The sequence below is a fragment of the Poecilia latipinna genome, unplaced genomic scaffold, assembly GCF_001443285.1.
Source record: "Poecilia latipinna isolate Pla-1442-1.1 unplaced genomic scaffold, P_latipinna-1.0 Scaffold689, whole genome shotgun sequence".
Taxonomy (NCBI): domain Eukaryota; kingdom Metazoa; phylum Chordata; class Actinopteri; order Cyprinodontiformes; family Poeciliidae; genus Poecilia; species Poecilia latipinna.
The window spans coordinates 162,229-173,150 of record NW_015113305.1 but is presented as its reverse complement, the minus strand read 5'-3'; the positions used below and the strand labels follow the sequence as shown (position 1 = coordinate 173,150).

The 10,922-nt window shown below is 41.5% G+C and overlaps 1 long non-coding RNA gene across 1 annotated transcript; it reads right to left on the bottom strand.

The window, feature by feature from the left end:
- Positions 1 to 522: 522 nt before the first annotated feature.
- On the bottom strand, positions 523 to 7,488 carry LOC106954913 (uncharacterized). Its single transcript, XR_001426458.1, has 2 exons — positions 7,089 to 7,488; positions 523 to 6,912 (listed from the first exon to the last, which is right to left on the bottom strand). It is a non-coding gene; the product is annotated as an uncharacterized LOC106954913 (long non-coding RNA).
- Between the last annotated feature and the right edge of the window lie 3,434 nt (positions 7,489 to 10,922).

The window sequence follows — 10,922 nt, the reverse complement described above, 5'->3', positions numbered from 1 at the left end:
TTGGCTTCTTTCCACAAGCTTTTCACAATAGTCAGCTGACATCTGGACCCATTCCTCCTTATGGAACTTCTATAACTCTGTCAGATTATTAGGTCGCCCTGCTTATTTCCACCTTTTCTGCCCAGAATCTTTCTGTCCCTGAAACCAGGGCTTTGTGGTGTCCAGTTTAAAAACACTGATTTGTCCTTACACTACTTAGTAATTAATTTGTCTGTACAATTGTGGTCATTTTCTGCTTGGGAGACCTATTTATGTCCAAGCTTTAACTTTGTCTTGACACGTTGCTTCAAAGATGTTCACATAATGTTATTTCCTCATAATGCCTTCTTTTTTAAGCACACCAGTCTCTCCTGCAACAAAACAACCACATAAACGGACAATGCCATCTCGGACTTCACATTTTTAAGGGTATTCTTAGTCTTACAAGCTTCCTCCTTTTTTCCTCACAGTGCATTTATGGCCATTATAACTAAACACTTTTAAGCAATGTTAGTCTTGTCAGACCACAGAATGCATACTACATGGATCTTGTACCCTTGAATGAACCAGACTTCTGGAGCTCCCAATTATTTTCTTTATATCCTGAATGATTCCTTTAGTTTTTTTTCCACGAAGCAAACAAATTCTCTCTCATTACTCTGGCATTTGGCAAATCCAAGCAATTTTTGTAATCCCGCTGAACTTAAAGCAGCACAGATTTAGTCTGATTAAATGTCAGACACTGAGAAAGAAAAAAAGGTCAGGCATCTTTTTATACAGCATATGCAAACATCTGGTTTCAACTGTAGATTTGTGGGGCTCAATTCCATCAGGTTTTCTTGATCAGTATCGTATAACTCATAAGACAAAAATAGATTTCATGTTATTAGGATTATTTTTTTTCAGGCCTCCAGTTTAAGATAAACTTTATTTGGGCATTAACTTCTCAGTGAATATGAAGATACTGCGTAGATGTTTGAAGGAGTTAAGCCCCAAAACCTCCATTTGTATGGTGTCTTTCTGTGTTGCAAAGTCTTTGGTCAGTAAGTCCAGCTCAAACAGTTTTGCTGACTCCGACTGACTTCACAGCCAAGTTTCCAAAGGATATGGACTGAAAATCTCTGTCATGTTTTTGTTCTTAAACTAACCAATGTTTACGACAATACCAATGAGCTTTCTTCTGTGCAGAAATGTGCATTCCAAATACCACCAAGGCAGTTTTTTTGTTCTATACCGATGATTTCAGATTTAATTTTTCTCGTATTCTCTTGATCGTAGTGACTGTAAGATGTACATATTGGAGTCCTTTAATGATGAAGAGACTCTGTTAACCTTGCTGTAGGTAAAACAGTTCTTTAAATTTTGTTTCTGGATATGTTGTTGCCATAGTGATGACCAAAAAGATACCTGTGATGTGCACCTGTCCTTATGTCCTGCTCCAGTGGTTTAGTGTGTCTCTATTCTACTCCCACCCCAGTTTTCCCATGTTGCTGTGTGTTTCCCTCTTCCCCTCCCCTCCTTACTCCACTGAGCTAAATAAAGTCTGCTTTGGTGCACGCTCTGGTGTCATCCCTTTAGTCTCACTTTGAAAAGTAATTTTATGAATGTTGTTCTATGTAACGGCATCAGCTCTCTTATGGGTCTCTGGTGCTGGGTTTGGTATTGGGGTACATCTGGCTGAAAAGCATTTGGTGTGCAATTCTCTGTGTGTGTGTGTGTAAGAGTGTGTGTGCTCAGTGTGGAAGGCATTTCGTGAATGGAGCCTTGACCTCTAGGGTCACTTCATTAATTACATCTCTGACATTCAGCCAGATGAGTTTCCTTTGTGACTAAATGATATGATGAATATTAACGACCTCGGATGAATTACATTGCTGCTCCTGCTGCTGATGATGATAATGTGTTTTACGACTCTGGGAGAAAGGGGAGGAAAAATTGCATACTGCAGCACCTTTAGGACAAACTGATATTCATATGAAACATTTCAAAGAGCACGGTGTAAGTCAGTGGATTTTATTCTGTTTTTTTTTTTTTCTCTTGAAAAGAACAAACAAACTTTCCATCTGGTTGAAGCAGCAGCACTGGAATGCTGCTTTTCTCTCAGTCACAAGTCAAATCCTAACTGGTATTTGCCTCATATTCTCTTGAAAGAGGGATGTTCATTTAGCTGCTATACAGAAATGCGACAGCGGAAAATGTAACCGTTGAAGCTGTTATGATCTGATTGTGGCGGCAAGGAGGGAAGAGAAAACAGATACATGTGGAGAACAAAAGCAAAGTAAACACACAAGAGGGCTTTGAGATAGCTTCGTATTGGATGATAGCCATCTTAGAAAGTCATCATGATAAAGTGATCCCCCACCATTTCTCCTTCTCCCTGTCCTCCCCTCTTAATCAAATGAGCACTGTGCAGCTGGTGGGGTTGCGGCAAAAAGGGGGTACAAGTGCATGTGTGTGTATGGAGCGTAGGTGGAAGGTGGTGGGATGGGGGGGGCTTTGAGGGACGGCGTGAAATTATTGCCTGCTGGTGTATCTGTAGTGGGGGCTCATTTAGATTTAGATTGGTTATGTGAGGAGAGAGCTTGAAAGGCCAGCTCATGTTTATGCATGAATCCCAAAGCATGCTGCGGTGGTGGAGCCCCGACTTAAAGAGACAGAGCTCAAATGCAGACACACCTTCTGCCTCTGAGGATAAGCTTTCATTTGAAGCCATGGCACTATCAGATAGAATTTAATAAGCATGCAGCGGTAAGGTTGTTTGTGCCATTTTTTTCAATCCATGCTTCTTTTTTTTTTTTACATATCTGTCCTTCTTTTAATTGAAACAAAATTCAAATTTAGCTTTAATAAAAGTCAGTGTCACCATTCACTGCCTAACTGTGTTGCAGACTGTCGCCCTGGTGTCTCCCACAGCTGATACATCGCTTCCCACATTACACTCACTCATACCTCAATAGTAATCAGTAAATGTCTCTGCAGAAGAGTTTGTTCAGCACTTCATCAGGTATAAAGTGGTTTTTATTTGGAAATGTGGTCCCTATCCATCTTTTAAATGACTTTTTAATGGTCGTCACACCATCCCAATCAATCATGTTGTAGAGCTAGCCTGTAAGCGCAAATACACTATTTATAATTCCTCCATTCTGCTTAAAAACTGACACTGCACCTTTGTAGAAATAAAAAAAGGAATAGCAGTTTTTTTTTTTATTATTATTATTTCTGCTTCTCTTTTACTTACCTGTTAGTTCTATAAAAACTATACTGGTTCTTCTCAAAAGTAGGAGAGGACAACTTACACATGTTTGTTGTGACCCACACTTGGCGACCCTTTTCCATGCCTCCCACTACGCTAAACCAGCCCCCCATTACCCCACTGGCAGGCGGCCACAGAACTTTACATGTATAATGAGATACAAATACGCATCAGCAGGAGAGTGTCTATGCCACGCGTCTCTGTGTGAATATTACTCACACTTATTAGCTGGATTATGTTAATCTTTACACTCTTTGCTCACAGACAACAGACCCTCTGTGATATTGGGAATGGGGTGTGGGGAGGTCTTGCCAGTGAGCGCGTGTTGCAGTGTGTTTATGTGTGTGCATGACTGTATGTATGTGAGAGTGATTGCCAGGTTGCCAAACTGATCTCCATTCAAAAAGGGCGGCCTAATTATATCACTTATGCAAATGAGGAATGCACACTGGCATCCGCATACAAGCCAAACATGGACATCTTGGACACTTTGGACAAAAAGAAACTGCGAGCTTAGGATGAATTTCCTCCTTTGCGAATGTGTACTCCCCATTTTGTACATGCTTAACATTTCTTGTCCTTTTCTACTTCTGTTTCACACCTGTAAACAAACCATTTTATACTCATGTACTCAAACCATGCAGCGTGAGTTTATTTCTCTTTGTAGTTCAGCATTTTAATTATGAAATGTATAAGAAAATCTCAAATTTACTGTATAACTTACATGTTAATTTTCTGAAAAAAAGCCTATTACACAATATTTTGGCTTATTTTGATTGCGATTCCCACTTGGGGCACATCATTCTTCTAAAATATTTCATACTCTGGTAGTTTTGACCATTTCAAACCCGACTTATTAGTTATGAAATAGAATCTTCTTCTAAGGAAAGTTTTATATCAACAACACATCAGTGTGTACCTATATAGGAGGTGATTTGTACTCCCTTTGACAACCAATAAATATACAGTCAAAATATTATGTCTTTTCAACTCAAACTGTAGTAAAATAATGACATGAGTCCAATTAAGAATATTTACTAGCAGGAGCTTGCCTAAACCTCCTTTGGTTTGATTAGTGGTCATAATCTGTCATATTTCATCAATTCAACAGGGAACACTGGGGTGAAAACCACAGGAAATAGAAAGAGTGGTGTCAGGATTATCTTATTCCATTTTAAAAATAAAAGTGTATGAGATAATGTGAAATATGAGTATTTTTTATGACCATTTCTCATCATAATTTAACAAAATACTTTACAGCTTTAAAATGTATTACACAACATAGTTTCCATATATTTGTTACAGAAATAAGAGAGTGCAAAATGGCAATGTGTGTAAGAAATGGGGATATGACTTGGGAAAGGGGTGAGTTGACCTGGAGCCACTGACAAAACCAAAAGCCTAAGCAATAATGCTTGTATATTTTAATTACTGCAGTCACAATGATCATATTTCACAGTGGTAGAGTATTAGTAGAGACTAGAAATGTAGTTTAAATCATCTGTTGTCAAACTAGTTACGCGAAATGTCCGCCTGGTGGTTCCAAATAGATGCATGTTTTGTATGGAATGTCCAGGTGCAGACGGCTCCATTTCATACCTGAGAAATTCTTCCACCAAAAATACAACAGTAGGAAAACATGAAGGGCAATATGACAACATTGAACAAAGTGGCACACCCTCTCATTAAGCAATGCACAACATGTCACAATCTTTCACAGCTTTTACATAATACACAGTATTTGCACTTTTGCATAACCGACTGAAGAAGGAGACTGGTCAAGCTTCCAGAGGATTATGGCCCACTCTCAGTGACTGTTATTGGAAAGTGTCCAAGTGCATATCCTCTGATTAGTCCTTTTTCAGACTGATACATTGATAGTATCCCTGTTGGCATGATTGATTGAGCCTGACACATTTTAATTACGTTCAAATTAAATGAATCGGCTGGCAGACTATAAAACATTGCAGTTTAATAACGAGCCCGACTATTCCTTTTTTTCACCCCCTTCCTTCTTCCAATCCCATTTTGTTGGCCCGCACCAAATAACCTCTCTCCATTTAATGATATGCAAATGAATTTTCATGAACCCCATGATCCTATGCGATGATTAAACTGAGATGACATTAGCTGCCATGCTGCTGCCACTGTCAGTGTTTCTGTCTGCCTCCTTTTCTTTCCCCCTATCTCTACCATCTCTCTCCGTATCCAGCCAACTGGTGATATTAAGAGGTTCATTGTCATGATTCCCTTGAGAGTTTTCTTTGTGAGAGATGACATTCTGAATATCCAGTGTTGTTTCAGGGAAGTTTTCCCCTTGGCAGCAGCTATGGAGCTTCATCGCGTGAGGTGTTTGCTCTCAGACAACATGTGGTAGTAGCGCAAGCACTGAAGAAATCCATGTTAGAATGACACACAATTGCTGCAACACAGTAACATGAGAAGAACATTTTTGTAGGTTTTCACATGTTTTCCATTTCCAGCTTTCCACTACCATCACTCTTTTTCAGTCCATATCCAACTCCACCTCTGCTGTCGCTTATTGTACTCCATTTGCATAATGAAGCCCAGGCTTAATTAAGATCCCACTGGAGTCTGGAGCCAAGGATGAAGAAAAGACGGATCGAGGAAGAGTGGAGGGAGGTGGGGGCTGGGATCAAGCGTTCCTTGGCTTATCCGCACGTGTCCAAATAGGAGGCGCAATTTAAGGGGGGCGGGGGGAGAGCGCTGACGAGCGATTAAATCACTAATTATGATCGGCTGTTAGAATTAGTGTGTGGCTGTTAATTAGCTGCAGATGAGATGCCCAGGCTGTTGCCCGCCCTTGATGACTCCAGCAGCACCCTCCCTGGATGGCAGTGGAGAAGCACAGCTTGACACCCTGGAGATGATGCCAACACATCCCTCCCTTTTACACATATAGCAGTCTGAGGGGATTTCCCTTTAAGAACATCCCAGGTGTGCAAGAGCAGGAAAGACGCTCTTCATCATCTCCGTCCACCCACTCCCACTGTTCTTCGTTAAGCACAAATTCCTTCCACATCCTTTACTTCTTTTGCTCATTATTTCTCTTCCTCGCTAAGTAAAAATGGAAGATTCCCTTCTCTTCATTCCATGTAATGTCCAGCAACCTTCCCTTCAGTGCAGCAGCTGGCACAAGGTCGAGTTGGCAGCAAGGCAATGGGCTTCTTGAGCCACGCACTCACAAAAGCTCCATTTGTGACTGTAGTTGTACCACGTTGTTACTATTTTTGGGCTGCAATTCTCCACCTGCTAGTACAGCTTTTGACAGCGCCCGTAAATGCCTCGTGGTTTTTGTTTGGCGTGATGCTATTTATCTTTTTAGCCTTTCCCTTGAAGTAATGTTTTTGCCAAAAATATCCAAGGCGCTTGAAATGTTCCGCTCAACATATGGATGTTTCTGTTTACAAATGCGTTGCCTTGGCAGCATGCCACCTTCCTTTGCCCCGAAACCATCAAAAGATGCCATCACAACCACTGGCAACCGTTGCCCGGGCACTTCCTCTTGGCTTTGTCCGAGCAGACAGTGATTAGAGGCAAATCCTCTGAGGTGAGTCCCTTTGTTTTTGACTGCAACAATTCTCCGCCATCTGCTTTAAGTGCTTCGGGTATGCCATGAGGACAAACTGGCACACTACCCGCTGGCTGGCACGCTGTGGCTGGTAGAGAGACGGGACGAAAAGTCGAAATGATCATCGCATTTTCAGAATCCATAGTACATTCAAAGCAGATGGTCACTTTAAAAGAATCATTCATTTACATCTTCAGCATCCTTTTATGTCTTCGTCATTCATTCACGTCTGAGTCATTCTCTGCAAGATGGTATCTCACTTACTTCAAAGCTCCGCTTTACCCGGGTCTTTTCCATATCGTCCTTTTCCCTGCCCGGTTTCCCGTTCATGACGCCCCACTCTGCCTGTGCCAAGGTGGCATCATAGAAGCACTGTGGAGGTCTGTTTCTCTTCGTCTTTCACTCTTATTCTCCTCGCCCCTTCGCCCATGCCCATGCCCGCCCCTGCTTCAGTCCTGACTGGATGGCACTGTGCCAACCTGCCACCGCCATCGCTCTCATTTGTAGTTCATTCTTCCATTGCCCTTCCCCCTGTCTCTACATTTCCGTCCCACTTTCTTCCGCTAATTTCATTTATTCACTTTTTAAATCGTTAACTCTCTCAGTTTATTGCATAGCATTGCCCACACAGCCAACATCAATTCACTGACGCATTTGGAACTTTTTTTTTCTCCCTCATAGGACCGACACAAATTGTCTGTCTCGATTGTCATCTGGAGGACTATTTTAGCACCTGAAGGAATGATCTCGGTGGCTGCCCTGCAGGTAATTACAGCTGCGGTTACTTATTCCACTGAGACAAGAGAAGGACGACCAAAGCCCTGAGTTTGGAGAAAGCTGTGTTGTTTTAATTAACTTTTACCAACCCCCCTCTCTCTCCTTGCTTCATTTCACATCTCTAAGAGCCCTGAGCAGGTTGTGCTTGTTCTCACCATACAGCATTATGATTGATGCGATTATCAGTAAAATTGATTGTGTACCATTGACCTCACCCACTTTACGGAGATGACCTATGATCCTTTGTTTTTCCTCTTTTTTCTCCCCCCCCCACTCTTTAAATTCTGTTGTGTCAAACAAAAGCTGCCAGTGGTGGTGAAGCTATTAAGCAAATACTCTCATTATAACACAAAACATAATGAATATGTAAATGATGTGTGTAATTTATGCATGAAGGGAGACACTTCTGCTTTTTTCTAGCCGCCATTGTGTTCCCCCATTTATATCCACTTTTCCTTAAAAATTCACACTCACGCCAATATTCTTTTTTTCTTTAGACCACATCCTGAGCGTGAATCCATGGGGGACCTCTGGAGGTTTTATTCTGTTTTTAACACATTTTTCATTGCTTTTAACTATGGTGTGCAGTTTCTAATAGCTTCTCTGACTCGACCCATTTTTCTCTGTTTCCCTCTTTTAGCTCACAATCTATCCTCTCCAAAAACAAACATTTGGAGCAACGCATTAAACCAACAACTTTGTGTTTATACAAAGTTACTTTTTCCTTGGAATATCAATGTTTGAAATGAACAAAGCAACAAAATTGTGTTTTTGCTCACATCTGCATTTGAATATGTCTTTCATTTGCCCTCATGTGACTGCATGTGTTGATCTTATTGTGTGGTCCAAACTGTGTGGCATGTCCTGATAGACAGAGAGTAGCCTTCTCCTGTCTAGGATAAACACCTATAATACTCCAGCTCCCCTGGCAATCACCATAGCAACAAACCACGGTACTCACGTGAGTTGCATAATAAGATGTTCCCCAAGACCACGGACCATAAAGCAGAGGCAAACTAGACACCTGCAGCGATGGATGTGCAATAGAAAATACCCAATTCGAAACTATAAGCCAAATTCAACGTAGATCCGACTACTTATCGATAATCTTGAGACGCCTTGTGCGCCTTTTTCCGTCTCTCCAGTTCTAACAGGTGCTGATGAGCTGCAGTCAATGATTGTAATGAGCTATCGATCACCGTGGGAAAACAGAGGGACAGAGAGGGGTGAGGGAGGCAGGGGAAACAAGAGGACATACAGAGAGGCTGCAAGAAGAAAAAAAGAAAAACTGTTAAAAGCTCCCCCGGATAGAATACCAATACTTTCTTCAATCAAACCCACATATCTTTTTGTTGTATTTAAAAATGGAAGTTATGGGACAGTGCTTTCTTTAAGGAACAGATGAGGAAGACTCAGAGCAGCAGCTTCTGCACTTGCTGATTTAAAGATGACCATGCAGACATGCTTGTCATGACCGACTCCAGATGCCAGTGAATGGCACTGACGCAGTATCTCTATTTTCCTCTTCTTTTTTTTATGTGTGTATGCGGTGTGCATAGACTGGAAGGCAGACAGCTTTAGGGGAGGGGGAGGTGCGTTTGCGTGTCTGTATGAGCGTGAGTCGTGTGTGTGTGTCGGCTGGCGTTTCAGATAATGAAATGCAGCAGGGAACAAAGAGCTGGGGGCCCCTATTCTCTGTGCTGCAGCTTCATTTTCACTCCTGTCAGTCTATGATTCTTCCATAGCTTCTTTCTTGTGTACATGCAAGTGTGTGTGTGTTTATTTTTATATGAGCTGCTTGTGTTGTGTACCTGTGTGTCCCGCCACCCTCCTCTTCCTGTTAGCATTCTGCATGGCAGATTCCCCTAATGTAATAACTGTGTCTGCATGTCTAATTTACAGCAGGAGAGAGTAAATAGCCTGTGGTTAATTACAGTACGTGTGTGAGTGTGTGTGTATGCGTGTGTGTGTGTGTGTGTGTCGACATGCGCGTGGGTGTGTCAGGATGATTTATGAGTTGCAAATAGCTACACCACTGCCCCGTTTCTCCTCACTTAGTTTTTAATCTGTCTTTCCATTAATTTTCCTGGAGATGTTATTATGGTTTTATAACGCTGTGCACGAGGATGCACGTGTGAATGCGCGTGTTTGTTAATGAGACAGAGGTGAGGACATTTTGTGTGTATCCAGCCTTACCTGAGGTTGTACTTCTTACATTTTGTTTCCTGCTGTCCCTTCGCCTTTTCCTCTCCTCTGGTGCTTCATTCACTCTCTTCATTGAGAGTCGCAACGAACACAGATCTTTATTGACAGTACACGGTGGAACATGGAAACAGCAGGTCAATCCGTTTAGCCCAAGGGCCGATACACCAATTCACCAATTTGTCAGTGTTAGTTTGAGGGAGAAAAGCAGCTAATCTCTCCTCTCTGCTCTCTATTGATCACACACTTAGACTCCACTTCTCTGTCTAAACACTATTGATTCTCCCTCTCTCTCAATCTTTTTCCCTTCTTCCTCTCTTTCTGGGTTGCCTTCCTCACATACCAGTGCTCTTGTCACTGCTCTTCACATGGAAGTTAGAAAAAAAAACAAACAAACAAAAAAAAAAAAACAGGCCCTTGGCGCTGAAGTCTAAAGTCACATTTTTGATACTGCTTCTAATCTTCTTTTTTTTTCTTCTTCGTTTTACAAGTTGGTCCACAAGTCTGGCAAAGCACCACCCCCTGCTGCTTATGTTCAAAATTTGCACGTTGTCTCATTAGAAAAATCAATTACTTTGCGACCCTTAAACAGCAGGGAATGCAGACCATGATTAAAAATTCACTGCTGGGTACACTGTCTCCTGGCTTTGTTGTTTTTTTTCTTTTTTTTTTTTCTTTTTGTTTCTTGCTTTCTCATCACAGTGTGCACAGCGAAAAAGGAACAAACCCTTGTCAAGATTAAAGCTTTGCAAAAAATAAAATAAAATAAAACACAAAGGACATGACTTCACAGCAACATTACATCTATCACCACTGTGTTTGATTCTGTTTAGACGTCTGGAGCCCCCGGATGAACTTTCTGCCTGATTTGTTAAAATCAAAATAAATAAAAAAACTGAAGCAGAGGAAGCCTCGATGCTGCAGACAATGACTTTTCTAAACCATGAATTCATCTATGCGGCTCTACCTTCTATCTAATTAATGAAATGTAAACAAGGAGTTCCTTCGGTTACTCACATGGTTAGAACCGGCGAAGCCGTTTCACTCGTTTTTTTTTTTTTTTTTTTTGTCTTTTTTTTTTTATGTTTTTTCTCCCCCCACTGGGGGGGGCAACTTTTT